This window comes from Archocentrus centrarchus, chromosome 5 (assembly GCF_007364275.1).
Source record: "Archocentrus centrarchus isolate MPI-CPG fArcCen1 chromosome 5, fArcCen1, whole genome shotgun sequence".
NCBI classification, from domain to species: domain Eukaryota; kingdom Metazoa; phylum Chordata; class Actinopteri; order Cichliformes; family Cichlidae; genus Archocentrus; species Archocentrus centrarchus.
Genome location: NC_044350.1, coordinates 5,724,306 through 5,730,305, shown reverse-complemented (window position 1 = coordinate 5,730,305; position 6,000 = coordinate 5,724,306).

The window sequence follows — 6,000 nt, the reverse complement described above, 5'->3', positions numbered from 1 at the left end:
GAGTCTGTCTTGCTGGAAACCAAATTACACTGAGTAAATGGCCTCCCTGGTGCCAGTGCAGACATTCAGGTCATTATGATTAGTTTTGCAGTGTGTCTCGAAGCACATGTTTGTGATATCTATCTTTTTTTCCTCCTAATAAATGTTATCTCTTGTGGAAATATATTTTCATATTCAGGAAAGTGGGACCAATGTTTGCAAATGCAATATATGTCCTATTTAATGTTACAGTTAATCCTTTATGTGGGCTGTCACATTTGTGTGTGTGTGTGTGTGTGTGTGTGGGGGGGGGGGGGGGGGGGGCACTGTGTGCAGCACAGTAGCCCTCATTCATATCAAGGCTACGCCTTTGTAATTATTGTTCTTCAAAGGTGGGGGCTGAGATGGGTCGCAGTCATTGACACAATGAAGGCTGGATGCTAAATGAAAAATATTAGAAAGCCTGCGGTGCTACTGCCCAGTGGAGCTTGATTTTCTAAGTTAAAAGTAATGTGAGCCAATAGTCCTGTGAAAAAAGTGCAGCTTGTAGAACCTTTAGCAGCAATAACTTGAAGAAATCATTTTCTGTGTGACTTTATCAGTCTCTCGTGTCATTGTGCATACGTTTGTGCACAGCTCTCTTTAGATCCCACCACAGCATTTTAGTCGGGTTGAGGTCTGGACTTTGGGCCATTGCAGCACTTTGATTCTTTTTTTAAGCCATTATGCTGTAGATTTGCTTGGGATCATTGTCCTGTTGCATGACCCAATTTTAGCCAAGCTTTAGCTGACCGATGACCTCACATGGTGGACACAGTGGACTGCAAGATGCCCAGGTCCCAAATCCTCACCTCTTCACAGTTGACAGTCAGTATGTGATATTTGCTCTGATATGCTGTGTTTGGTTTTTGCCAGATGTGGTTCTGTGCATTATTGCCAAACATCTCTACTTTGGTCTTGTCTGTTGAAAGGATGTTGTTGCAGAAGACTTGTTGTTTGTTCAGATACAACTTTGCAAGCCTAAGCTGCTGCCATGTCATAGTAAGAAGAGGCTTTCTCCTCCATTCTCCAAATGTTGTTACTTGTCTTTTTCTAATAGTACTGTCATGAACTTTAACATTTAACATGCTAACTCAGGACTATAGAGCGTTCCTATGCTAGAAATAAGGCTAGTAAGCTAGTTGCATGGCTTTAGGATTATGAACAGTATATTTAACCAGCTGTGTCAATTGCATGTGTGACATCCACATTATGAATCACATATTGTGAATATTTTTATAGTATAACCTATAAGTTTCAGCTTAGTCTTTACTTTAAAAGTAATGAACACAAAAATGTAAGAAATGTTTACATTTCCACTCTGTGAAAACAGTATTTGATTTCCAAAGTGGCTCACTCGAAACTCATTATATTTCAGCGCTAGAGAATGAGTCACTGATTGAAACAATGACAACCCTATAGGAGTGGATCCAATCTATAAAGTATTCACAACATATTATATAACAAAAGATCAGTTAGTCTGTTTGAGCTTTTAATGCTGATTGAATGAGCCCACGTACAAAACCTGCATTTCGTTGTGCCAATTTAACAGCAGCAAATGTATTATTTTAATATAATATAATCATAAACCTATTTGATACTGTCAAAGAATAAAGCACTTATTTGGAGATTCCCACAGATCTGTTTATCTAAAGATTATTCCCTCACATAAATATTTAGAGTCAACTCTCCAATGTACATTTTCTTCAGAATTATGCCACTTATTAATCTTGTATCACCTTGTGCCTTCAGTCTATGGGATTTTTAACATAACAGCCTTGGGTGAGTGTGCAGACTGTCTGCTTGTATTTAAAATCTGTTTGAATGCTGTTGTATTGTGAATATTATTACAAGCACTCTCAACATTTCTTCTGTTTTCTCTTAGCTGGCCAAAGGACTGATTGTGTCTTGGCTGTGGAGGAAGGAGCAAGCACTCTCCACTTACTGTGAGTACTCAATCAGTGTGAAACATGCTTGTCTTTGGCCTTTGTGATTTATTACATGCTATAAATGACTGAGACCGTAGCTGTTTTTCCAGGTAGAGGGAATGGGATGGCACATAGTAATCTGCTCTAACTGGGAATGCGTGGGTGGATAGATGTATATGTTCTGTCCAATCAATTCTCAACTGTTTGTCATTCAGATCAGACATCATATGCACTGAGCTAGTTTGGAGATGAAATGAAGGGGTACTGACAACACACTTTCATAAAATGTGATAATGAGGTAAAACAAAAATTTATTTTTAGTTAATTTCTATTTGAAACAAAATTTAGAGAAAAAAAATAATAGTGGAGTTGTATTTCAGTATTAAGTAATATAACTTGTTTACCAAAGTAATGCCCTGAAAAACTTTTATATTTACAGTTAGTATTTGTGGACTATTAGGACAAGGGTCCAAAATAATTACAAATCATATAAAGCAATGAGTCAAGGTGATGGTAACATATTTGCATTCATTATTAGAGGATAAAATGGTCACTGTTTCAATTTACTGTCCAGATATTTTTTGGAGGATACCGTGCACAACAGTGTTGGGGGTGATATTACTTTTGAAAGCAACTTGTCACATTATAAGAGTAGTGCCACTGACAAATAATCTCTTATAGTGCTACTGAGAAAACGTAACTTAAATACTCACAGTATTTTTGTGTTACCAAACGTAAACACCCCATTGCAGTTAGCTTGTTCATATTCATCATGTTGTCCAGAAGGTATGTAGCCGACTGTACATTTATCTCTAAATGTATTGACTTTAACTCAATGCATAGCACTTTGATACTGATAGCATCCCCCCTTACCACAGAAGCAGCAACTAGCTTGCTAATTTTACAGCAGTTTTGGAGCTGTGGCACCGGCATCTTTCTCCTCCTTAACAGCCTTACAACTATTGCTAATGAGCTGTACTTAACTTGCAGGTGCTTCTTCATAATGTCTAGTGGAGCTAAACACTTATTATCTCCCTGGCACAAAATATAGCAAATATTTCCAAATGCTAACATGTTAAACCTGACGCTGCTGAAGCTGCTGAAGCTGCTATAGCTGCAACGGCACGTACAGTATCGGCTGAGCCCGTGCAGAACCGTTGAGTAATGTCTCAGGTCACTTGTAGAAAGGAATTACACCTAAGGAAACCTTCAAGGCTTAAAGGATGTTCTGCTTTGTGAGCACTTGAAAAGTATAACCCCCAGTTTCTGAAAACTGATAACATGTACGCCTTTACAATTCAGAAGCTGATCACAGATTCTGACCTCGCCCAGCCACATGAAAAGCAAAAGCTGACAAAAGACAGCCGAGGTTCTATATCTTCTTTCCTTGAGCATTTATAAGTATTCACCTCACATCTCAGGTCTTTCTGCTCCTTCCACGCCCCGGCTTCATGTACAGTTCTGTTTGCTGAGTCTGTATTGAACTGGCAGGATGTTAGCTTTCAATATCCCCCGCCTTCTCTTAGTCAGTGTGTGAAATATATACTTGTGCAATCAGTGACAGTCTGCCACCTGAACTTTGAAATGATAGCTCTACAGTGAAGACATGTTGATATGAGCATTGGCATACTGTACAATTACTGAACAATCAGGCAGTGAGGCTATATGTTTTCAGGCTGTTGGTACTTTGAGCTATGATTATGCAGGCTGATGTCTTTATAGGGCCCTGTGCGATGCTGAATGTTGCGTCTATCTTGGTTATCCTCCCTGCCTCCAAAAAAGAGGAAAAAAAGCCTTAATTACCTCTCACAAGGCTGGCGAAGTTAATTTCTGTAGTCACATATTTAACCAATTACTCAGGGTGTAATGAAGTGGAACATGGTTCACTGGAGTTCACAGGACATCCTCCACCCTGCCTTTTATTCTTAGCTTAGTTTGGCTGTTCCAGAGTGGGAAAGCTAATCTTCACTAAATGTTAAACCAGGCAAAACTTCACTCTGGATACATAGATTTATCCATGTCAGTACCCATTCCTCATGTAATAATTTCTGCACAGTTATCTCAATATCACGGGCTAAGGAGAGAGGTGGGGGAAGCACATTATCTATGCTGGGTGTTACAGTATTAGGGATTATCCTTGACAGATAGTTTCCCTTCCAGGCACCATTAGCTTGGCCTCATCCCATTTGGTATTTCCAACACCTGCGACCACCATCCACTGGGCACAAGAATTATTACCATTGTATTTTTTCTAGGGTATATAAATTAATCATGGGGATCACAAGCAACTGCTTTAAATTTCTGGACTGTGACCAAGAAACACATCCTCCCTGAGGATGCCAAGGACCTATGCATCATTAAAAGAGAGTTGTGCTGTCTGACACAGGAACAGTGCCCGCTCCCTCACTTGTATATACCTTACGGGACTGTGGCCTCTGCGCTGTGCATAAATAGCTACCGTCTATTGCTAAATGCAACCAGAATCCTTGAGCCCGACTTTGAATGCTAAACAAATGAGGCTGTTTGCAAGTGGGCAAAATAAAGTTGATCATCTTGATGGTGAAAGTGGACAGCTGACTCCGCTGAACATAAATTAACATCTGTCAGTGGGCAGAGCAAGTCTGCTAATGACTCACGGCTGCAGGGGCTTGTTAGACAACCACCGCAATGAGCTTTAATGGTTTCTTCACAATCCACGAACTACCAAAGACTCTAATTCCTAATTTAGTATTCTCATATTGGCAAATGATCTGTCTTCAATTCGCACGCATAAATGAATGATGGGAGGATTAATGCAGATAATGCAGTGCTACCTAGAATTTTTACCTCAAAGATGCAGTTAGATCTTCTTATCATGTCAGAGTAAAAAAAAAAAAAAAAAAAGGTGTTAGAAAATTTCAAATCTGTGAAACATAATTATGAAAACAGTTTGATCCATATCAAGAACTTTACACTTTTCATATCTGAAGATTTAAAAGGTATGGTAACTGTCAGTCAGCACCATGAAAGTACAAGATGTGTGTTTTCAGTATTTTCATCTGAGTCGTTTTTGACTTCTGCTCACATGGCACTTAGCAAGCGTGTCTGAATTTTAAAACATATTGATTGGGAATTACTTACAGGTGCTGGTCTATAACAGTATTGATCACAGATAGGCGTTTTGACAAAATGTCTGGAAAACATTTCCCATTGATTGAAAGTGTCTTCAGGCCCAAAATAAAAGCCTTGTGTCTAACTGTAATTACCATATGCAGCTTGGTGTCAGTCATTTAGAATCTCTTCATCCAGCACCTTAATCAACATATAATTACCTCAGACTCTAAAGTAGGCTGAGAATAGCATGAGGCGAGGCAGCTTATTGAAAGAAGGGAACATTTCACACCTCAGAAGCCTAAGTAGGTCAAAAGACTGGCTTCAGTTGTTAGATGGATAAAGTTTCTTCGTTGCGTTTCTGCAGAACAGGAAATACATCAACCCAGTGAGTCTCATAAGGAAAGACATCAAACACAACTTTTATTGATCAGTCCTCCCGTATCTGATTGAGACTCATGACAAGGCTGTGGGCAGGATGACAAACAAAAAGGCTGAAGGTTAAAAAAGTGGAACCCAAATCAATGATGATGACTGACAAGATGAAGCTTGGATGATCACTATTGAGCACTCAGAATAAATAATAGAAAGAAGAAGAAATTGACTCCATTCCTTCTCTACATACCTAAGGCCCATTCTCTCTTTGCCTTTTTTGTTCCATCTACCTGTCTGGACCAATTTATTACAACTGAGATTAAAAAAAAGAAGAAGCAACAAAACAGAATGGGTATGGGGGGAAAGTTGTGTTTGTGATCATTATTTGTTTTATGAAAGTTCATATGCAGTGTTTTTTTTTGTTTTGTTTGTTTGTTTGTTTGTTTAATTGAACATGCCACACTGTAAAAGTGACAACTAACTATTGTTGTTTTCAAATGTATTTAGCTCAAAAATTTGTGACTGGGAGCAAGTGGAATACATTCCAACAAGCTTCACCCTGCAGTTACCTGAACACGTATTTTTCCGA